This window comes from Schistocerca gregaria, chromosome X, assembly GCF_023897955.1.
Source record: "Schistocerca gregaria isolate iqSchGreg1 chromosome X, iqSchGreg1.2, whole genome shotgun sequence".
NCBI lineage: Eukaryota > Metazoa > Arthropoda > Insecta > Orthoptera > Acrididae > Schistocerca > Schistocerca gregaria.
The window spans coordinates 794,744,873-794,769,572 of NC_064931.1; the positions used below are offsets into that span (position 1 = coordinate 794,744,873).

Below are 24,700 nucleotides of genomic sequence, written 5' to 3' on the forward strand. Positions count from 1 at the left end.
CATGGCAAGATGCATAAAAGTGCCATTCAGCCTCCAGCCCAAAGTCTACTTCATGGCTACAGAGATTTGAAAAATTCTTTTTGTTCTTATACTGATTACCACTTCAATCTGAAAAGTCTATCAGCTTCTCAACCTATGGAAAATGTTATTTTATGTAATTTATTACATACTTCTGAAACACAAGCACAGCCAAAGTGTTGTGCTCTAAGTAGTCACTTAGAATGCAAACTTAAGAACTGCAAACTTCATCTTTCTCTTTTTTAAAGTAGAGAATAAATGGATGCACTGTTGCCTGGTCATTGACCCAGCAATACCCTGTATGCATCCACAAATGAAAAATTTTCTGCAAAATCAGCTAGCACTATGCATTCAGTTTCATGAAGTTGTGCTTTTTTGTCCTTCAAAAACTTACTTTAGATTTTAGAAACATAGTGGTGACTTTTGAGTTTTTGCAAGCCAAGTACTCTTCCTGAGATTTAACCACTGTTATCATTTCTGCCCTGTCAGTTGTGACCCACTGTTTGAAGGTAATACTGTCTGGCATTTCCTCACCATATTCATGAAACAATTCAATAAATTTCCTTACCAGGGCATGTATTACACAAACTCATCATATAGTCATAACTGTTAGTGTCAGAGACCATTAAATCTAGTAACTCTTTGTAGTTAAGATCACTGAGTCTTGCACCTGCAATCATCAGTTTGACATTTTGATGATATAAATAAACACATATGGAGTGTGTCCCTGAGGATCCAGCCAAAATACACCACTTAGGGTGGAGGTCACAAAATTTTGCCCTTCCAGTTTAGCATTCAGGATGATAATTTTTGAAAGCTATGTAAAGTTCATTTAAATTTGACATCACTAGTCATTTCTGGTTTGTTACTTCAACTATCTTTGCAACTTGGGCACATTCTACTGTTTTCATCATCTTCAAGAAACTTATGGATCTTTTTCATTGTTTCTTCACTTATACCTACTCCTTTCTTCTCTCCTAAAAAATGGAAGAATGCATTGCTCTTTCACTAATTTTCGGGTTAGTTTAACCAAACAATGAGAAATGCTGAATTCATGAATTATTTTTTTCTCTTGACCATGAGTCAGTAAGTAAACTTAAAATTTTAACTTTTTCCTCTTTAGATGTCACTGGACATTTAACTTTTATTTTCTCTATAAAGCTCAAATATACAGTGTCAGATGACGCTGGTGATAGGTTCTCTTCTTCTTTAGAAATAATGTAGGTATCTGTATTATTAAAGTATGATTCCAAGTCTCTTCTAATTTTGTCTGAAATTTGGTGTGCTTTATTTTCAACAGCTGCTTTTCTTTTTCTGCAACTTAATTTTATTATTTTCGAAGCAGGCGATATGTCTAACTTAGAAAAAGCAAAATCCAATGTGCTAACAGCTTCCTCATTAGGAATATAAATGTCATTAACAAGGTTACACTATTCTGGTTCTGGATTCATAGCAATTTGGGCACTCATAATTTCCAGGAATCACATTATGTTTCACTTGGGAAGCTGTTTCACTCTCATATAACAAGGACAAATGTTCAAGTTTTATTTCCCTCAAACCTTTAGTAATGGGCTTTTAATGAACTTTAAGTGGATCACAGCACTTTCTTCCAAAAATGTGGTTGTACTTCAAAATATATTTCTTCTCATGAGATACTCACACACTGATGTTACAGAAGAAGTTACTCAAAATTTAAACAAAATTTGTCTAACTTCATCAAAGTCATTCACATTTTTCAAGTTTTCTGAAACTTAACTGTAGACTTTTTTGTGACACACTTCACTTGCTATCTGTCCAACAGAGCACAGTCATCCATGTTATTGCATTCCAGTTAATCTCTCAAAATTAATTACAAATTACACATAGAACAAAGCACATAACATTCTCCACTCTTGAAGTATGTACATCAACTCTAACAGAGGTTTCAGAACAGACTGACTACAACAATGCCCCAACCAGCAATAATGTACTTCTTTATTGACAATACCCCTAAATGTAAATGGACATTTTTATTATCATAGAAAAAAGCGAAAGCTCCAATTATTTAATGTAGCATCATTAAAAATAAATAAACTAAATGAATATTGGGTGATAATGTCAACTTATTATATGTCACAAATTTTATTACATTCAAACAATAAACCATTTAAATAGGCAACAGCCATAACATCAGTTGTAGAGTATTGTGAATTATTTCCTCATTTTCAAAAATTCATATCTTTGTTCACAGTCAGATATCAATGTTGAAATTTTTAGAGTACATTGCTATCATATAGGTGTACAAACTGTGCAAAAATCATCTTTTTATATTCAGTCCATCTGAGATATTGTTGTTGTGGTCTTCAGTCCTGAGACTGGTTTGATGCAGCTCTCCATGCTAATCTATCCTGTGCAAGCTCCTTCATCTCCCAGTACCTTGGTTTGATGCAGCTCTCCATGCTAATCTATCATGTGCAAGTTCCTTCATCTCCCAGTACCTACTGCAACCTACATCCTTCCGAATCTGCTTAGTGTATTCATCTCTTGGTCTCCCTTTATGATTTTTACCCTCCACGCTGCCCTCCAATGCTAAACTTGTGATCCCTTGATGCCTCAGGACGTGTCCTACCAAGGCGATCCCTTCTTCTAGTCAAGTTGTGCCACAAACTTCTCTTCTCCCCAAACCTATTCAATACCTCCTCATTAATTACGTGATCTACCCACCTAATCTTCAACATTCTTCGGTATCACCACATTTCGAAAGCTTCTATTCTCTTCTTGTCCAAACTATTTATTGTCCATGTTTCACTTCCATACATGGCTACACTCCATACAAAATCTTTCAGAACTGACTTCCTGACACTTAAATCTATACTCAATGTTAACAAATTTTTCTTCTTCAGAAACGCTTTCCTTGCCATCGCCAGTCTACATTTTATATCCACTCTACTTCAACCATCATCAGTTATTTTGCTCCCCAAATAGCGAAACTCCTTTACTACTTTAAGTGTCTCAATTCCTAATCTAATTCCCCTGCCTAAATTCGACTACATTCCATTATCCTCATTTTGCTTTTGTTGATGTTCATCTTATATCCTCCTTTCAAGACACTGTCCATTCCGTTAGACTGCTCTTCCAAGTCCTTTGCTGTCTCTGACAGAATTACAATGTCATCAGCAAACCTCAAAGTTTTTATTTCTTCTCCATGGATTTTAATACCTACTCCGAATTTCCCTTTTGTTTCCTTTACTGCTTGCTCAATATACAGATTGAATAACAACGGAGAGAGGCTACAACCCTGCCTCACTCCCTTCCCAACCACTGTGTCCCTTTCATGCCCCTCGACTCTTATAACTGCCATCTGGTTTCTGTACAAATTGTAAATAGCCTTTCGCTCCCTGTATTTTAACCCTGCCACCTTTAGAATTTGAAAGAGAGTATTCCAGTCAACATTGTCAAAAGCTTTCTGTAAGTCTACAAATGATAGAAACGTAGGTTTGCCTTTCCTTAATCTTTCTTCTAAGATAAGTCATAAGGTCAGTATTGCCTCACGTGTTCCAACATTTCTACGGAATCCAAACTGATCTTCCCTGAGGTCAGCTTCTTCCAGTTTTTCCATTTGTCTGTAAATAACTTGCATTAGTATTTTGCAGCTGTGGCTTATCAAACTGATAGTTCGGTAATTTTCACATCTGCTTTCTTTGGGATTGGAATTATTATATTCTTCTTGAAGTCTGAGGGTATTTCACCTGTCTCGTATATCTTGCTCACCAGATGGTAGAGTTTTGTCAGGACTGGCTCTCCCAAGACCGTCAGTAGTTCTAATGGAATGTTGTCTACTCCCAGGGCCTTGTTTCAACTCAGGTATTTCAGTGCTCTGTCAAACTCTTTACACAGTATTGTATCTCCCATTTCATCTTCATCTACATCCTCTTCCATTTCCATAATATTGTCCTCAAGTACATCGCCCTTGTATAGGCCCTCTATATCCACCTTCCACCTTTTTGCCTTCCCTTCTTTGCTTAGAACTGGGTTGCCATCTGAGCTCTTGATATTCATACATGTGGTTCTCTTCTCTCCAAAGGTCTCTTTAATTTTCCTGTAGGCAGTATCTATCTTACCCCTAGTGAGATAAGTCTCTACATCCTCACATTTGTCCTCTAGCCATCCCTGCTTAGCCATTTTGCACTTCCTGTCGATCTCATTTTTGAACTGTTTGTATTCCTTTTTGCCTGTTTCATTTACTGCATTTTTATATTTTCTCCTTTCATCAATTAAATTCAATATTTCTTCTGTTACCCAAGGATTTCTACTAGCCCTCGTCTTTTTACCTACTTGATCCTCTGTTGCCTTCACTACTTCATCCTTCAAAGCTACCCATTCCTCTTCTACTGTATTTCTTTCCCCCATTCCTGTTAATTCTTCCCATATGCTGTCCCTGAAACTCTGTACAACCTCTGGTTTAGTCAGTTTATAAAGGTCGCACCTCCTTAAATACCCACATTTTTGCAATTTCTTCAGTTCATAACCAATAGATTGTGGTCAGAGTCCACATCTGTCCCTGCAAATGTCCTACAATTTAAAACCTGGTTCCTAAATCTCTGTCTTACCATTATATAATCTATCTGATACCTTTCGGTATCTCCAGGATTCTTCCATGTATACAACCTTCTTTTATGATTCTTGAACCAGGTGTTAGCTATGATTAAATTATGCTCTGTGCAAAATTCTAACAGACGGCTTCCTCTTTCATTTCTTAGCCCCCAATCCATATTCACCTACTATGTTTCCTTCTCTCCCTTTTCCTACTACCGAATTCCAGTCACCCATGACTATTAAATTTTCGTCTCCCTTCACTACCTGAATAATTTCTTTTATCTCATCATACATTTCTTCAATTTCTTCGTTATCTGCAGAGCTAGTTGGCATATAAACTTGTACTACTGTAGTAGGCATGGGCTTTGTGTCTATCTTGGCCACTATAATACGTTCACTATGCTGTTTGTAGTAGCTTACCCGCACTCCTATTTTTTTATTCATTATTAAACCTACTCCTGCATTACCCCTATTTGATTTTGTATTTATAATCCTGTATTCACCTGACCAAAAGTCCTGTTCCTCCCGCCACCGAACTTCACTAATTCCCACTATATCTAACTTTAACCTATCCATCTCCCTTTTTAAATTTTCTAACCTACCTGCCCGATTAAGGGATCTGACATTCCACGCTCCGATCCGTAGAATGCCAGTTTTCTTTCTCCTCATAACGACGTCCTCTTGAGTAGTAAAGCTGCATGCCCTCGGGAAAAATTACGGCCGTAGTTTCCCCTTGCTTTCAGCCGTTCGCAGTACCAGCACAGCAAGGCCGTTTTGGTTATTATTACAAGGCCAGATCAGTCAATTATCCAGACTGTTGCCCCTGCAACTACTGAAAAGGCTGCTGCCCCTCTTCAGGAAGCACACATTTGTCTGGCCTCTCAACAGATACCCCTCCGTTGTGGTTGCACCTATGGTACGGCTATCTGTATCGTTGAGGCACGCAAGCCTCCCCACCAAAGGCAAGGTCCATGGTTCATGGGGGGGAGGGGGGGGGGGGGGCACCTGAGATAACTAACCCCAAACTTTACAAAAACTGAAAATTTTTAAATTTCAAAAATTAATAAAAAATTAAGGAAACATTTATAAGTGTTTTTACTCTATGAGGCTAGTAGTGCATGATATCTTACTAAAGGAAAAAAAAACTGACTCATAAATCACTCCTTTTTTGTTATTTTTGGGCCTAAGAAGTGGATTTTTGGAAATTTGGATCCCAAACTTGGGAGGTCATTTTGACTAGTTATTTTTGAATTTAGGGTATTTTGTGTAATAGATAATATTGTTGAGAACACTTTTCTAAAAACAATCATGTTAAATGCAATGTTGTAATTTGACCCAATGAAAAGATATATTCAAATCTTCGCTAATGTCTCCGGACTGAAAAATCGTCATGCGCTTACAAATAAAAATCGGCACCATCCAGTAAAGGTGCAAGATAAATTATTTTAAAAAACCTGTTTTGAACTTCTCAAATAGGGCAATCACATAAAAAAATTAAAATATTTAAAAACGGTGAAACAACCCTCACTGGATCACTTCATATGGATTGACCCATAACACATTTTGGGACTTGGAGAGGATGGTCGTTCCCAGAATTGACAGACAGGTTGTAACACACATGGTGAATTTTCGTGAAGTGGATTGCCAGTCTCCACAAATCGGGTCTTACGTACAATGGGAAGAAGTGCCAAAAGAGCTGGCATTTAAAGCCTCATATCAAAAGTGGGCAACACAGCTTCAATTCATAACACTAAACCATAATTCAACCTCCTAAAATAGCAAATCCCCCTCAAAAGTAAGGTCACACATGCCATTGTCAACCTCGTTACCTGGGAGGACTCGACATGTGTTCGTGTAATTCAACTGTCTGCAGTGTTAGGCCCAGCGAAAAATTAATTTCTGTACCATGTTGAGAGGTTCTTATGGATGTTAGGGTAACAGGTACATCAAGTTGTATACAGGAGAGTAACACCCAGGACTGGGTAGGATTTGCAGTCTTAAGCTGGAACCACTTCACAAATTGCTAATGAAAGAGATTTCACCAAGTACATCTCAAAAAAATAAAACCATTGGTTTAGTAGAGGAAGACGAACCATCTATTTGTTTGGGTGGAAGCCAGGAAATTAGGGGAATAACTGTCTGCAAATTGTTGGATTTTGTTTTCCTCCCATGGTGTGGCCAAGCAGGGAAAGCTCCTAGGATCATTAACACTCTGTACTGAATTGCAATTTGTCTAAAGAGACTGCTGGAGCCTCACAGCCACCACCTAATAACTTTGGTCATTTCGTGATGTCAAATATCTGCCATAATACTGGTTAGTTTGAAGGGGGCTCTCCCCACAGGCACCACCCAGCCAGAGCAAAGACCACCTGGCATGGTGGCCAGTGTCTGGAGTCCCGGTGCCTCCAAACAGTCAAGCATTTACTCCTAGACACGTGCAAGGAGATGCCAGCTCAGACATCAATACTGTGTTCCCTGTGTGGTAAGGGGGTACCACCATAAGGGTACCTGATGAGTACAAACATGGACTGGCTACCCCTGGTACTGGGGTACTTCTGTAAAATGTTAATGAAAAGGTGGAGGCCAAACTCAGATATGAGGAATCGACCAAAGGTTAATTGAAACATGTGGTGTAAAACAAAGAGGAAAAGTAGGAAAATCAATAACTGACATCCTACGAGAAAGCTAGGTTCCAGTAGGAGGAAAGTGGTCTGCTAATGGTCTTAATGGTCTCTGGTGTACAGGCACTGTCAGGAAAAATCTCAGACATTAAGCACTTACAGCTCATAAGCTGTATAGATTAACTACAGTTCACAAAGAAAGCATTTCATTGTGACATAGTGTCAGTGTTTCCATCTCCTCCCCCCCCCCCCCCCCCCGGCCCTTACAGGCCCGCCAAATACCAGCATGGATGCAGTCTCTCTGTAAACATAAGTTCCAGTGACAGTTAGTACAGCATTTTCCTCCTGAAACAATGAAGTTGTTCCGGCATGTTATGATGATCACCTATTTCTTGTAGAGCAGTAAATTTTATGAAATGACAGACAGAATGGCTATGAATTCTCCATTGTCCCCAACACTGGCCAACTTTTTTACGTCACATTTCAATCAACATGCATTAAATCTGGCTCCATTTCACCCGTGTTCATTTTATCATGTCACTGACATTTTTATAGTCTGGCTACATGGTGGCTAAACTCTCTAGCAGTTCCTTTAACATGTTAACAGCATGCACCCATAAACTATCTAAACAGGGAGAAGGAAAGTTTTAATTTTTAAATGTTCTGGATAGGCAACAAATGTCAGACGAGCGTCTCAGCCCTTTCGTGTACCACAAACCAACATATACCAATTTATACCTCAGCAAGCACAGTTTCGACCACACAGTCCAGAAGATAGCTGCTTTAAATACACTGACATAAAGGGCTATAATTGTTTCTGGGGAGGACTACTTGGATTCCGAAATTAATCATCTGAAACATGTATTCCGAAAGAATAAGTACGGTTCACACAATTATTGTGAAAGCAACTGCACTGGTCCATCCATATGTACCATCTCCAACCACTGTGCAGAGTATCAAAGGCACACCAAAAATCGTAAACTTCAGAAATTGGAAAGTGTAGGACACAGTCTCACAAATAAGCACAAAATACTGTTTGATGAAACAGGTTTTTACAACCTGGGAGTCTGTTATTAAAAAGGTGGTATAAATAAGAACGTGAGAGAACAGCTTGAACAGGGACAGTGGATGTAATCTTAGTAGCACACGAAAGTAAATTCTCAACGCCAAGAAAAAAATTCACCACATCCATTATGTTCCTAAGAGAGTGGTGGCACCGACAGTGCAGCTGCTGACACCATCTAATATATGGTGTATGAATATTTCATAAAGCAAGCCCTCTTGTGTCCAAACTGCAGCCTGCCTTTTCTTTACGTATAACTGAGCCTATGTGACACACCCATTTCTTATTCCTACATATTGCTACCCCAAAGAATTTATGTAAAATTACTTATTGAAATTAGGTCTCATTAAATTTCAGCTTAGACTAGAATCATATACTTGTCAATTTTCCATTCTTTGCATCAAGTTGGTATTTGAAAGCGACTGGCTCTTACCAAAAATTTTGTAAGATACGGGCAATTCCAAGTAGATTGATTACAATTATACCTGCTTCCCTCTGACAACCATGCCTCCATCCTTGCTACCTTCCCTGTTTTCCTTTCCCTGTTGCTTCATAACCTGGGTTGTGAGTAACTAAATCCACTTTCCCTTCTTCCCTTTCTTTCCCCTCTCTCCTCCCTGATGAAGGAACATTTATTCCGAAAGCTAGGAGCTTAAATTTTCGGTTGTTTTTTGTGTTTCTATCGGCTGTACTGAGCTGAGGTAAGTACTGGCCAGCCCCTCTATCTCTTTGTTAGTAATTAATTTACATCCATACTCCATTAAGTCACCCTACAGTAGGTGGCAGTATGTGGTTCGTGTGCCACGGTGACTTCCAGTCACAAATGGTCGATGGGAAGAGTAACTGTTTGTAAGCCACCTCAAAACCCTGACTCACATTTTCCATTTATGGTCTTTTTCTTGAAATATACATAGGAGGAATCAATATATTGTTACATCTTCCACGAATGCACACTCTTTGAAATTTTTGGCAATAAACCAAACTGTGATGCACACCACCTATCTTATAGTGTCTACCACTGCAGTTAGTTGGGCACCTCTGTAACACTTTTTTGCTCATTAAAGGAAACACACAGCTCTTCTGTGGATCTTCTCAATTTCCTCTACAAGTTCTATCTGGTATGGATTCCAGACTGCAGAACAATAGTCAGATATCGATTGAATCAAGGGTTTGCAAGCTACCTCCTTTATGAGTGGCCGAAACTCATTTTTGAGTTCTATGCTTTTCAACGAACACTAGTTAACACATTGTTCGACTGTAAAAACTTTTGTATTTGTAATTTCTGACTATTTTGAGTTTGTGTCCACTGAAAACTGTGCCAAGCGTAAATTTGCATGGGGGAGGGAGGTAGAGAGGGCAAAGGCTCTCCCCACATGCAGAATGGTTTAAAAGTTTATAATGCATTAAAGTCTGCCTCCACTCCCGAACACTTCACGCATGAGGCTTCACAGTTACCCAATGGTGAGCTTACTAGAACCCATAAAAATTATACTGGAGGAGTGACACAAAATTGAAAACCTTAGAGAAGAATTAAGGTCATTAACATTTAATGATTACTGGAATTCAGTGCTTAACTAAAAACAATTTAAAATAATTTGAAGTATTTTGAAAACATAAGTAAATTTTGTTGTTGAAAAGCAAATGTGTAGACAACATGAATTTTGTAAAGAATTTGAAAAAAAAAAAGGAAATTTTGTAAAACATGCAGTCTGAACTGAGCATTATATATTTTAGTTTAGTAAGTCCACTTCTGGAAAACCATTATAATTTAGAAAATAGTCGAGATGTATAATTATTACAAATTTGTTTGCAAAAATTCTTTATAGTCGCATCTCTAGAAATCTGACATGAGCAGAAGTACGCTTATGATCGAGCAAGCCTGTTTGTTCCAAGTAGTAAGTGCTGTGACCAAAATTTGTCAGCATCAAACAGACTATGAAATCCTGAGCCATTAAAACAACATACTTTGAAAATGAAATTGTATCTTCTGTGCATATTTCTTCTTTTATTAATAACTGCTGATTTAATATGCTTAATTATTAATGTGAATGCAAATTACTATAATAAATGAATATTGCTATGTCTGTTAACCGAGTAAATGATACCGTGGGCATAGCATCTGTACGGAGACAGAATCATATGCTCAGGGGAAACTTGCAAAGTTTATGTCGCCGATTTATATACTGAGAAACATGAACCCTTTTACAATAATTCAGTTATTTAAAAAGGGCGTTAGCTTGATATTTGTGGATTTTCTAAATTTCATTTAACAAATTGTTCATAAACGTTATTAAGTTGTGATTGGTGCAATGCAAGAGACACGGGATAGTGCAGACTTATACTGACAGACCATTGGCTGTACTGCATCTCAGCCAATGAGAAGAGAGTATGTTCGTGCATATTACATGGGCTAAGGAACTGATTTGTGCAGTCTCCATTCAGTTCATACCTCAACCCTCACCATGTTTGGAGGTGTGTATTAGGAACTCTGAATCAATATGATAATTTTGTACAATTTTGAGTTTAACTTCAGCATGGAATGCCGCAAAGTGAACACGAATGAGTAAGAAAGATCAACACAGAATTCCGGATTTTATATGTGAACTGTGACTTGAAAATTAAGTAAAATTCGTGTGGCATATTGTGTAAGTCGGGACCAAGAACTTAACATTCAAAGGGATTGAGTTGGGGAATATATGAGCAAGCATTCTGTCATAGATTCCTGGTAACAAGTTCAGTTAGGTACCATAAGCTGGCTATTACAAGTGTGTGTGTGTGTGTGTTTCACTCACAAATTACTGCCTATCCATCCTTTAATAGCTCAGTTAACCTGAAACCAGAATATTTAGTGCAACCAGCAGACACATGTAGTCCTGCTGGTTCTACTATAACATCTCCAGTAGAGAAACATTATCCATTTTCTAACAGGACTGGCATGTGCATTGGACAGCAGAAGATATCACTGCAAGCCGGGTGGCCATTTTCTGTACAAACCACGCTGTCACACTAGTATTGTGAATGGGAATACAAGGTGAGTAACTGCTTCTCTAGCCAAATAGTCTGCCAGTCAATTACCTGGGATATCTACATCTACATCTACATGACTACTCTGCAATTCACATTTAAGTGCTTGGCAGAGGGTTCATCGAACCACAATCATACTATCTCTCTACTATTCCACTCCCGAACAGCGAGCGGGAAAAACAAACACCTAAACCTTTCCGCTCGAGCTGTGATTTCTCTTATTTTATTTTGATGATCATTCCTACCTATGTAGGTTGGGCTCAACAAAATATTTTCGCATTCGGAAGAGAAAGTTGGTGACTGAAATTTCGTAAAAAGGTCTCGCCGCGACGAAAAACATCTATGCTGTAATGACTTCCATCCCAACTCGTGTATCATATCTGCCACACTCTCCCCCCTATAACGCGATAATACAAAACGAGCTGCCCTTTTTTGCACCCTTTCGATGTCCTCCGTCAATCCCACCTGGTAAGGATCCCACACCGCGCAGCAATATTCTAACAGAGGACGAACGAGTGTAGTGTAAGCTGTCTCTTTAGTGGACTTGTTGCATCTGCTAAATGTCCTGCCAATGAAACGCAACCTTTGGCTCGCCTTCCCGACAATATTATCTATGTGGTCCTTCCAACTGAAGTTGTTCGTAATTTTAACACCCAGGTACTTAGTTTAATTGACAGCCTTGAGAATTGTACTATTTATCGAGTAATCGAATTCCAACGGATTTCTTTTGGAACTCATGTGGATCATCTCACACTTTTCGTTATTTAGCGTCAACTGCCACCTGACACACCATACAGCAATCTTTTCTAAATCGCTTTGCAGCTGATACTGGTCTTCGGATGACCTTACTAGACGGTAAATTACAGCATCATCTGCGAACAGTCTAAGAGAACTGCTCAGATTGTCACCCAGGTCATTTATATAGATCAGGAACAGTAGAGGTCCCAGGACGCTTCCCTGGGGAACACCTGATATCACTTCAGTTTTACTCGATGATTTGCCATCTATTACTACGAACTGCGACCTTCCTGACAGGAAATCACGAATCCAGTCGCACAACTGAGACGATACCCCATAGCTCCGCAGCTTGATTAGAAGTCGCTTGTGAGGAACGGTGTCAAAAGCTTTCCGGAAATCTAGAAATACGGATTCAACTTGAGATCCCCTGTCGATAGCGGCCATTACTTCGTGCGAATAAAGAGCTAGCTGCGTTGCACAAGAGCGATGTTTTCTGAAACCATGCTGATTACGTGTCAATAGATTGTTCCCTTCGAGGTGGTTCATAATATTTGAATACAGTATATGCTCCAAAACCCTACTGCAAACCGACGTCAATGATATAGGTCTGTAGTTAAATGGATTACTCCTACTACCCTTCTTGAACACTGGTGCGACCTGCGCAATTTTCCAATCTGTAGGTACAGATCTATCGGTGAGCGAGCGGTTGTATATGAGTGCTAAGTAGGGAGCTATAGTATCAGCGTAATCTGAAAGGAACCTAATCGGTATACAATCTGGACCTGAAGACTTGCCCGTATCAAGCGATTTGAGTTGCTTCGCAACCCCTAAGGTATCTACTTCTAAGAAACTCATGCTAGCAGATGTTCGTGTTTCAAATTCTGGAATATTCCATTCGTCTTCCCTGGTGAAGGAATTTCGGAAAACTGCGTTCAATAACTCCGCTTTAGCGGCACAGTCGTCGATAACAGTACCATCGGCACTGCGCAGCGAAGGTATTGACTGCGTCTTGCTGCTTGTGTACTTTACATACGACCAGAATTTCTTCGGATTTTCTACCAAATTTCGAGACAATGTTTCGTTGTGGAACCTATTAAAGGCATCTCGCATCGAAGTACGTGCCAAATTTCGCGCGTCTGTAAATTTTTAGCTCACATGACTTGGGACCCAGAGGAAGACGGCCAAGCAAACAGTATGATTAAGTATCTGGAGAAGGTCATGAATCGCAGGTATTAGAGTGTGACAAGAATAACATCAATAAACAGCTCAGAAACTGCTCATTGAGCCACCACATATTGTAATATGATGCCTGTTCTACATGTTCCTGACAAATAAGGGTATTCCTGACTGGCGGGAGATGTAAAAGCATAACCCATCCTATACATAGTTTTAGAGCTGTCAGTATAAAATGCAGTAGCACCCTGACACTACTGAAGAACTGAAAGGAACAATTCCAAAAGATAGTGAGGTGACAAGTTTTAGGTCTCCAAGATAGATCCGTCATAATTAGTGGAGAGGGTACCAACCAAGTGGAAGTTCTGGCAGAAGGCTACACAGCGCATTCCAACTGGTAATCCCACATGAGGTGGAGTACTGGGATCCATGTCCCTCTTATCTGAACAAATAGGATATGTCAGATGGTCACAAAATTGTCGATTGGCAGTTTCATAGGTAAGCATTAGTTCATACTGCCACAACTAAAGGCGAGCAAGATCCTCACTTCGGCAGGGACTGTCTAGGGGACTAGTCCGGGAGGTGCCAGTGATCAGCCAAACTCCACAATGATGGGCTGGGTCTAATAATTTCAAAGCTAAAGGCACCGCCAAGCCATAACCGTTCCAACCACAGTATAATCCAGACCGGACCAGAGCCCAGCAGATATTAGGGAGAGTAGTGCAATCTGTATCCCAAGAGGTGTGGGCAAGGAAGCACAGAACATTAAGCTTTCAAATGCAGTTAATCTTCAATTGACAAATATGAGGTAGGCAAGGCAAGTTCTTGTCAAAAAGAAGTCCCACAAATTGGGACTGTGAAAGAAAGTCTGAGCACTATGTACTCAAGTAGAGTTATGGGTCATTACAGACCATGGTACAATGACAGAAATGCACAACCTGCGTCTTGGCACGAGATAACTGGAAACAATGGGAAAGGGCCCAAGCAGAAGTCTGTTGGATGGCACCTTGGAGCTGGCATTCAGTCAAAGCTACATAGTGAGATTTGTACCAAATAAAAAAGTCATCAACAAACACTGCAGGGTTGACCAATGGCCCTGACAGAAGTCAGTAGCCGAGGGATGGCAATGAGAAATAGTTACATTCAGCATGGAGCCCAGCATGATGTCACTCTCTTAGACCAATGGAAAGCTGATTGAAGTACCAATTCCAAGCCAGAAGAGGGGGGAGGGTGGGAGGTAAAAACTGACAAAAATTTGTAGGTAGTGATGTCAAACGCCTTGAAGTAGGACAATAAAAGTCAGCAATGAAGTGCCATTGTTCAGAAAAAAGCTGTTAAACTGCTGTTCACAACCTAACCAGATCACTGATTGTGGATTGTCCCTTCCTGAAACCACAGTGACATGGGGACAAAAGTCCTCGAGAATTGACAACCCAGCATTGCTCGCAGGCAACCATCCTTACAAGCAGCTTGCACAGCGCATTGGTGAGGGTAATGGACTGGCAACTGTCAATGGATTTTTGGGGTTTTGCCCAGCCAAACTGTTGGAACTGTGCTACTATCTCGCCATCGCGAAGGGAAATCAATAGGTATAGTGTAAGACCCCGAGGACATGATGCCCTTGAGTAACAATCAAATATTGTAACACCCAACAATGAATGGAATAATGAGATGAGGCAAGAGCCTGAAGCAACTCCCTGTCAGTGAATATATTTTGTCATGCTGTGGGTGAAGTATGGGGACAAGTCTTCCATTTGTCACTTATGCATCCAGAAGGCAGCCGCATAAGAGGAGGATGTTGATGCAAAGTGGGTCACAAGGTACGCAGCAAGAGCTGACAGAGCAGAACAGAGACCATCTCAAAGGAAGAGACCCATTACAGTTTGGGATCTTTGCTGGCCAGAAGACTAGGGAGCTTGGCCACACACCTGTGATGAAGATGCACAAGTTCCCAGGAAGGAGACACAGCCTTCCTAGCATTTCTTCTTACTGCATTTAATTAGATATGAAACCTTAGCACCAAGTCACTTGAAAGTGATAAGATTGGTCTGCAAAAAAAGTCACTTGAAACTTTGCAAGGTTCTTTGCAATCCTGAACGGCTACTACTGTATCGATAGTACCCCAATGTACAGGCACGGGATGGAGAGAACCTGTAGAAATGGGAATAGCACTTCCAGCAGTATTGGTGTTTGTATCGGAGACATCTTAACAACACTGTCTATGCAATCTGACAGGGGTCAATAACTGAGAAGGTGCTATGGGCAGCACTGACATGGACAGGAGTACCATTACTGAGGGGAGAGAGGTCATGGTTGGTAAGAAGCTGGTCAATTAGAAGGTTCCACCAGACAAAGAGCCACTCCCCCACAGGGAGTGGTGGGCACTGAAGTCCCCAAGTATGAGAAAAATGAAGAAAAGTTGTTGGATTAATGTGGTCAACTCAATTATATAAGTGGTCTGTCTGGAGGTAAATGAACAATGCAAATAGTGATCACTGAATTCATCTGAATCCGCATTGTCCGTATCGCTATGGCTTCCAATGTGGTTAGGAGGAGACTCTACTTACTGACATCTGTGTGAACCAGTGTACAGTGTTCCCAACCCCACCCCTTGCCTCCCTGATGGGGCAGCACAGATCCTACAGAATGCATGATAACCATGGAGTGGTGGGCAATCAGTGAAGTGTGTTTCTTATAAAGCAATGCCAATTTCAGAAGGGGAGGAAATAAGGTGGTGTAGTTCTGGCAGGTGACAGTAATATCCATTATGATTACACAGAATTACCACATCATGGGTGTCCAAGTTATGCTTTAGAGGGCCACGAGGACTGGTCATGCACCAGGACCACTGTTTGTCACAAAAGGGGATGGAGCCACATCAATCAGAATTGGTTCAGAACCTGATCACGAGGGGGATTGGGTCCCTTCGGGCAACCAGAGCATCTTTGCCCCAATTATTCTTCTTCTTGCACTCCAATGCAGCCCTTGGTGGCCAAGATTCTTGCGAGGACCTATCCACAATAAGCTTGGATCCCTCTCCCCCCGCCTGATAAAGAGCACGTAGTCCCCAAGACCCACAGGCAGCAGTTCCTTCAGCCATTGGTTGTGTTGGGCCTTTGAAACGTGGGCTTCTATGGAGGATTCCCGAGAGCAAGACTTGCCGCTGGTAGATGCCAGTGGAGAATGCTGCTTCTTCGGGTGGGTGTGGAAAGTTGTTCCCATAGATTGTGGCGTGAGAACCCCAAGAGAGGAAGGCAGTAGGAGAACTGGTTTGGAAATGATTGGGGTAATACGGTTGATAGTTGTGACTTTCGCATAAATGAGCATCATGTCAACAAGATGTAGGCATTCATTTTTTTCTTACCTCAGTGTATGACAGACGGTCAACAGATATATATTCCTGTATTTATAAGATTGGGCAAGCAGGTGAACATTGAGGATCGTGTTCCATGCAACAGACACACAAAGATGGTTGTTTCATGGAGTGGTTGTCCACAGTTAACGCATTTTGGAATACGCCATGCAGCGGCATGACCAAAGTGTGTGCACTAGATGCACCTCATGTGTGCTGGGACGTAGGGTTTCGCGTCACACCTGTATACCATGACGAATTTTTTTCCTGGAGTAGATTCTCTTCAAAGGCTAAGATAACAGCACGATTACTTTTGGGACCTTTTTGGGTGCATCTGACAAAATGTATGCCTCACCGCTCTCGATTAGCATATAGCTCCTCGCCTGAAGCATAATGTCTCTGTGCCCCTTGGACGATATTCAGAGTTTTGTGTGGGGTAATGGTAACTTATGTCACACAGATGAATACATGTCTGAAGACATTGTATGGAATAATAGGTTTTAATCAATCACAATCCTCTGTGCATTCTCCCCAAAGACTCAAATTTTCCACATGATCTTTAGCACTGCATTCAGTATGTGGCATATAAGATGTTCTTCCAGAGTTTGCCGACACAACAGAAAAACAAAAATGGGTCAAACCCAAAAGGTGACCAAAAATTATGTCAGCCAATAGGTGATGCAAAGCAAACAAACAAGTATTCTAAGAAAGGAAAGCAGAACCTAGGGAATGGTACGATGAGAGACTGCAGCACAGAAAACGACATAGGTGTTGCAACAGCTTGGGGCCTCGTACTCACCATCTACGTACTCACGAAAGAGTGTGGGACCCATAAGGGGACAAGTCATTTGGCTTCCATATCTACTGCAGAGTACCTTAACTTTGGTATCACAATGTGAATGACATAAGCTGTTACGCAGAATTGTGAGAAAGACTAAGAGTAGGCCTGTGTGTTTTGTCAATATGACACATGACTCTCAAAATAAAATTAAAGCAACATAGGCAACACAAATCTCAGTACAACAATAGCAAAGAATAATAAGTAAAATTCCCAATTTAAAGAGTATCTTTCTTGTTCAATCATTACTTCTGGTCAAGTTTGCATTACCTGAATTATAATTCATCTTACATGTTTCACGAAAGTTTTTGAAACAAAATGCTTACTTTAGCAGCTGTCCCTACTAAAAAAAAAAAATCGCTGCTAAATTGCAGCTGGTAAGTGAATTAAACAAGCTGATATTGTCACTTTTAAGCCAGTGTTCATTTAAGCATTTAACTTCTACAGACTCCATGTTCTTCAGAAAAACTTCCCTTTCATTTAGCTGGTTCAACATTCCTACTGACAGGCTGCCTATGTTTAGGTGCATAATGACGTTACTTTTAGAAACTAAACTTATCTCAGAATAATTAAACTGGTAATCATCACTGGTGCCTGTATGGGTATGTATTTCTGCATTGCATTCCTGTAGTATTTTGTGACTTTATTTGTATTCCAGTAGAGGAGCACCCAGCACAACAACAGATTTATTTATGCTTTTGATGGCCAGATGAAAAGTTGAACTGTTGTCCTTCTGAATGGGCGTTCAGTGTCTTACTAGCACACTATATCATTCACTTAGTAGGTCCAGGAAGAATATTGCGGTAAGTTGAAAACCAAACACATTGCCTCTTCAGTTACCTACGGGTTCTTATACTTACATGCTAATACATTTACTCCTTAACAGTATTTGTGGTTGTGAGTGAATTTATGATGAACTGAAATTCTCAATAATAACAATTCCATGTTCACTAGATGCAATCCAGCCTATGGCTTAGATGTAAGTATACTTTCTGGTGTAAAAACCATAAACAGGTTGCCAGTAGACATAAGACAGCAAACTGGAAATCCCCAAATATTAAAAAATAAACTAAAAGAATGCTTTATTAGCCACTCCTATAAATTATCAGGTTATTTGGAGTGTGGGATGTAGCTTACAGTTAACACTCACATTCACACGGAACACGGTTTTAAATTTCCAATATATAGATGCCCAACAGTGTTGTGTGTGAAGCTGCACAATTGCTCCATTCGAAGTATTGGGGGGGGGGGGGGGGGGGGGGGGGGGACCGAGTGGTGTAGTAAGAGGACTAAAAATATTTTTTGTCATTAAAGTAGGCACTTGCTAATTATAAAGGAGTCTAGAAGTAAAAGTTATATTTACATACTAACAAGAGCTGCTGATAAAATAAACATCTACCCACCATCAATTTTGATCACAACAAGCCTCCTCATGTAACCTGTACAGCAAATTGTAATCTAGGTGTAATATTTATAATTATTAATGTGGTTAGTATTAGTCTTGACTGGTTACGATGTTAACAAAATTAGCCTACATTGCTTCTGCCAATTAATGCATCATTTATCTGCAGCCATACACCAATCGATGAACATACTCTTTCATTAACCTAATTTAAGTCAATACAGAACTAACTGTGGTATCTTAACACTGGCATTACAGTACACATACTGACACATGCAATTTCTCATTAACAATAGGCATTTGTTGGAGAGTCAAAGCTGGATTCATTTAGTGAACCTAAATCACATGATATCAACATAGATGACAGCACAGGTTGCTCTACTCCCAATAAGTAGACATCATTTTTGCAAGACCCACTTCCAGCAGAGTCTCTCAGAATTTAAGTAAGTCTGTGATAAATGCACATATACAATAATTAAAAGTTTTTTCTCTTGGCGAACTATTACTACTGTCTGTAGAAATACCTATGGCCCTTTATGTGGTAACTACTACTACAACTTACTATAATGATCAGAACATATTGTACTTACACATTAGCACTTAACACCAATTGTTCAAATATAATTAACTTTAGTGAAATTCTCCTCAATTATGTTGAAACACATACAATAGAATAAAAATAAAGGAGACAAAAGCAAAAGAACTTTTGGACTGGAGGAGGAGGAGGGGGGGGGGGGGGGGAGGGCACTAGATTCTTTTTTTTAGATTAAACCTCTTATATAAAGCAAGCAACCAAATAGTACCAGTGTTTGCAACACAAAGATTCTAAAGTGTCCCGCAAGAACAATGCCACTGGCCAGAAATGAAATCAGAAAAACCTAAATAGGTCTAATTAAATGACACCTCGAACAAGCAATTGAGAGGCAGACGGCATTACGTAAAACAATTTGCTGAAGAGTGCTAAGTACGTGTTGTTATAGGATGACTACAATTATTTAATTTTATAGATGACACACAGTTTTACTTTATTACCGGCTAGAGGCCCTGGAGAGGTTGTGCTATAGAAGAAGTATTATGATGATGATCAGCTGGAGAGAGAGAGAGAGAGAGAGAGAGAGAGAGAGTAACAAACGAAGAGGTGATTAGAAGAGTACAGGAAACTAGATCTCTGTGGAGGCATATCCAAACAAGAGAGAGAAGCTTGTACGTCAGATTATAAGGCACAAGAACATCATTGGAACAATAGCAGAAGCAGCTACTGGGGGAAGGTATCAGTGGGGGCAACCAAGGATATCATACATGCAACAGATCATGAATGATGTTGGATGTAACATATATGTGGAAATGGAGAGGAAGGCAGGCAGAAGAGAGGAATGATGCTCTGCTGCAAACAAACCTCAGGTTTGAACACTAAAATAAGAAGAAAGACCAGAGATAATTGCCGCTATACAATTTATAATATCAACCAATGAATAAATAAAAACAGTTTGTAGTTCTAATAACTGAATATAATCAAGCAACAAGATTATAGCACAACTATCTACTCAGATATAAATCCTAACGAAAATTTAACTACAATGCTGCTTAGGCCAACTTCTGTCAACGCCAGCTACGCTGATTATAGCAAATCAAAATTTAGACGGGAAGAATGTGTCAACCAAACAATACAGGCTTAAACAAATTCAACTACCAGCCAAGATGATTCTGCAGCTAAAACGCCACTAACTCAGTTTCTGAACGTATTTTCAAATGTGTTTCGCCATCTCAACCCCGAACAGCCACCGCCTGCGGTAAAATATACTCACAATTATCGAAAGATTTCTCTAGATCCTAGCTGTAACAACAACAAATCCTGGATCAATGCAACCATAATAAAATATCTAAATTTTTGACTAAAATCTGTATGTCATCAAACGTCAAGACACCCTCAGGCATCACTACTGGATTTCGCTTTATCAACAATGTTATCGCTACCCAAACAGGTTACTTCGATTGCGTTTCCCTGATACATTGCCAGACAACAACTAATCTTAAGAAAGCACTTCCCAACTCTTATGACAGTGGTAGCAACAATGTTACTCACAAAATTACAAAGGCCCCTACAACGAACACTACTATCAAGGATATATGCAATGATTAAAGAACATCATGTGGAAATAGGCTAACCTCTTTCAAAGCGGTAAAGTTGCTTCATTTTTATTCCATAACTTCCCAAAGCGTAACCACACACATTATCTCACAGAAATTACTCAAAAGCGTAATAAGATAGTTTTATCGCATTCTAGCATGACAAAGCAGGAATGTAGGCATCAATTAGTTTCAAAACAAGAATGTTGTACCAACAGCCAGAACAGCTGCCTTCGCGTCTATGTTGCACTGATTTACTGCTCTTAATAATCCTGTAGAAGGCGACCAAAGTATACGGATATTATGAGTATCATATCACGTAGTTCACTGACAGCAAGTAGCAATTTTCCATACAGTTTATAAGGAAAACAACCCTCGCCCAACTTACCTCGAACGAAAGGAAATACCGAATCCCTCAAGGGACCGACGAAATGTTTAATTAAACTCCATGTACTAATTAACTTTGTTCTAAATTACCGTCAACACAAAACATCTGAAAATCATGTCACTTTTATTTTCACTGTAACGAAAATACAAAAACTTCAACACAATACACATCAAACTAACACTACCCCGCTTAACCTATGCGATCAATCCGCCACTACATATAGCGCCATCTTTCGGCGAATACATGAACTGAACCAAGTTAATTACACTAGATTGTGGTTTCCCCTGGTAAGAGATTTTAGTATCGATTACCTCAACGATGCTGTAAAGCAAGACAGTATAAGAACAGCATTCACGGCATGGTAATGTAATATTTTTTGTAAGTTCAACTATAAGAAGGCAGCTATAATCCTCAGTGCAAATGTTTCGCAGCCCTCAGAGCAGAAATATGATGTAAAACTGATACGCAGATGTAAGCTTTGACATCCATTCAGCAAGTGACTACAGATTAATTCCAGCCCGAATATTGTCACTGCTTTCATAAGGGTTGGTAAGATATACGGAAATACCACCACCAACCGTGGAGGAGGCTTTGGAATTACTGAGGGAGGGTTCTACTCCTTTCCTCAGCGTAGGTGTCGAGGGTGTCTATGCTGTGATCTACAGCCATACTCTGCAAGCCATTATGGAGTGCATGGTGGTGCGTACTTTCTGTTATTCAATATATTGATGTTCCTTCTCGCTCCATTCACGTATAGAGCGCGGAAACCGTTACAGCTTAAATGCTTCTGTGCGCATTGTAATTAGTGTCTTGTCGTCACGGTTCCGACAGGAGCAATACAATTGGGAACTGTAGTATATTCTTAGATTCCTCACTTAACACTGGTTCTTAAAATTTCATTACAAGTTTGCACAGGATAACTGCAGTCGATCTTCAAGCAATTCTGGTTTCTCAAGATTTTTATGATGTTCTCCACTGAATCAAATAAGTTTGTGACTATTCTTGTTGACCTACTTAGCACACTTTAAAGAATCCCTGTCAGATGTATTTGTTATGGATCTCATACATTTGCCAGTATTCTCCAATGGATCGCAGATGTAGCATGTAAGCAAATTCCTTTGTAGATTTGACTACAGTTTCCCAGTATTTTACCAATGAACCGAAGTTTGGCACCTGCTTTACCTACAGCTGAGCCTTTGTTTTAATTCCATTTAATATTACCACAAACCGTTACATCCACGTATTTTTCATGATTTGACTGAGTCCAACTGTAACTCGTAATATGACTAATCATATTATACTAAATTTTTGAGATTTGTGAAGAGTGCAGTTCTACATTTTTGAACATTTAAAGCAAGGAAAAATGAGGAAATAAGCAGGAACATTACCATGAAAACTATACAGGGTGTTACAAAAAGGTATGGCCAAACTTTCAGGAAACATTCCTCATACACAAATAAAGAAAAGATGTTATGTGGACATGTGTCCGGAAACACTTAATTTCCATGTTAGAGCTCATTTTAGTTTCATCAGTATGTACTGTACTTCCTCGATTCACCGCCATGATTTCCTACGGGATACTTTACCTGTGCTGCTAGAACATGTGCCTTTACAAGTACGACAAAACATGTGGTTCATGCACGATGGAGCTCCTGCACATTTCAGTCGAAGTGTTGGTACGCTTCTCAACAACAGATTAGGTGACCGTTGGATTGGTAGAGGCGGACCAATTCCATGACCTCCACGCTCTCCTGACCTCAACCCTCTTGAATTTCATTTATGAGGCATTTGAAAGCTCTTGTCTACGCAACCACGGTACCAAATATAGAGACTCTTCGTGCTCGTATTGTGGATGGCTGTGGTACAATACGCCATTCTCCAGGGCTGCATCAGGGATTCCATGCGACGGAGGGTGGATGCATGTATCCTCGCTAACGGAGTACATTTTGGACATTTCCTGTAACAAAGTGTTTGAAGTCACGCTGGTACGTTCTGTTGCTGTGTGTTTCCATTCCATGATTAATATGATTTGAAGAGAAGTAATAAAATGAGCTCTAACATGGAAAGTAAGTGTTTCTTGACACTTGTCCACATAACATATTTTTTTGCTTTTGTGTGAGGAATATTTCCTGAAAGTTTGGCCGTACCTTTTTGTAACACCCTGTATAGCAACAAGTGAAAAGGCTTACATTACCAGTATGCTGTGATCCAAGGGACATTTATTGTCTTGTCATAACATTTACTTCAGTTCACTCTAACACCAGAACACACTATTTTTTTATGTAAGTCAGAAACGTATACAACACATGATAATTACCATTATAAATAAATGAAAGAAATAATTATCAGGCTGCACTGCTGTTGACCAAAACCTTGAAACCTCTACTGTACTCAGTGTCACAAGCATTAGATCTTCTGTGTAAAATGCAGGGCTGTGTCTCTCAGTCATAGTTGGTGGTAGTGCCATTTTTGGATGTTCTTCCTCGGTCTTCCGACTCCAGAATGAAGACGATTCAGTTATCTCCAAACAGTCCCATTCTATTCATGTCCAAGTGGAAAGGTTTCTGATGGGAGGGGCAGGTACAGTAATTCTCTTTGTTGAAATAGCCACAGTTGTTTTCTTGATGTAGCTGCAGGTGTTTGTGAGGAAAAGTCTTGAGGACTTCAGCCTTTGCGCTGATGGAATGAGCCCATTCAGTGGATGGTTTTCCTAAAGACGCCAATTTGTTCTCTACACATTGGCAGCTCCCTCATGACGAATATCTGGAGGCGCTATGGCATCGAGTTGGTAGAGTTTTACAAGTGGCGCCTGTTTCAAACATCCTTTAATATACACATATATCACGTCAGCCTCAGTTGCAAATAGAAATCAGTCTTTACCTAGGTTTCAGCCAAAATAATTTGGCCTTCTTCAGAAGCTATTGACACTAAAATATTGCATGCCAAAGTTTGTCCATGTCAGGTATAAAACTATAGCACTGTAGTACCTAGTCATAAATCTACATTACTTAGCTGAAGAGAAACAGCAGGCCCCAATGTTTGGACGAGGTCGGTAGGCCGAGCGAGTTGCACTGGAACTAATCGCAGCAAGCACCGCCGATGGTCACGCACATGCACACTTGGAAATATAGATGCATAAACAGTAGCTACCTTTACGTTAGGAATTGGATGAATATAACCATTAAAACTCTTAATGGCGTAATCTATAACCGAACTTACTTCTGAGGAGAACGGGAACCCTATAAACAGATTCGGAGCCTGTGAGAAGGACTAGCTATTACTCGGCAAAATTATTCCTCTATTTTGAATACATTACTATTCGACTAAAGAAAGTGGAGTCAGTCGCTGGCGACTACAAAGGCACCGTAACATCAGGACTGG

The 24,700-nt window shown here is 39.9% G+C and overlaps 1 protein-coding gene across 2 annotated transcripts in view; it reads right to left on the reverse strand.

Moving 5' to 3' along the window:
• Nucleotides 1–21,591, reverse strand: part of LOC126297709 (regulator of G-protein signaling 7) — a 221,400-nt gene extending 199,809 nt beyond the window's left edge. The window contains exon 1 of one of the 2 annotated variants that reach the window (XM_049988840.1): nucleotides 21,320–21,591. The gene's annotated coding sequence lies outside the window, so the exon portion shown is untranslated. Of the gene's footprint in view, nucleotides 1–20,970; nucleotides 21,215–21,319 lie in introns of those variants that run through there. The other variant, XM_049988841.1, reaches the window with a different exon arrangement.
• Nucleotides 21,592–24,700: the final 3,109 nt, after the last annotated feature.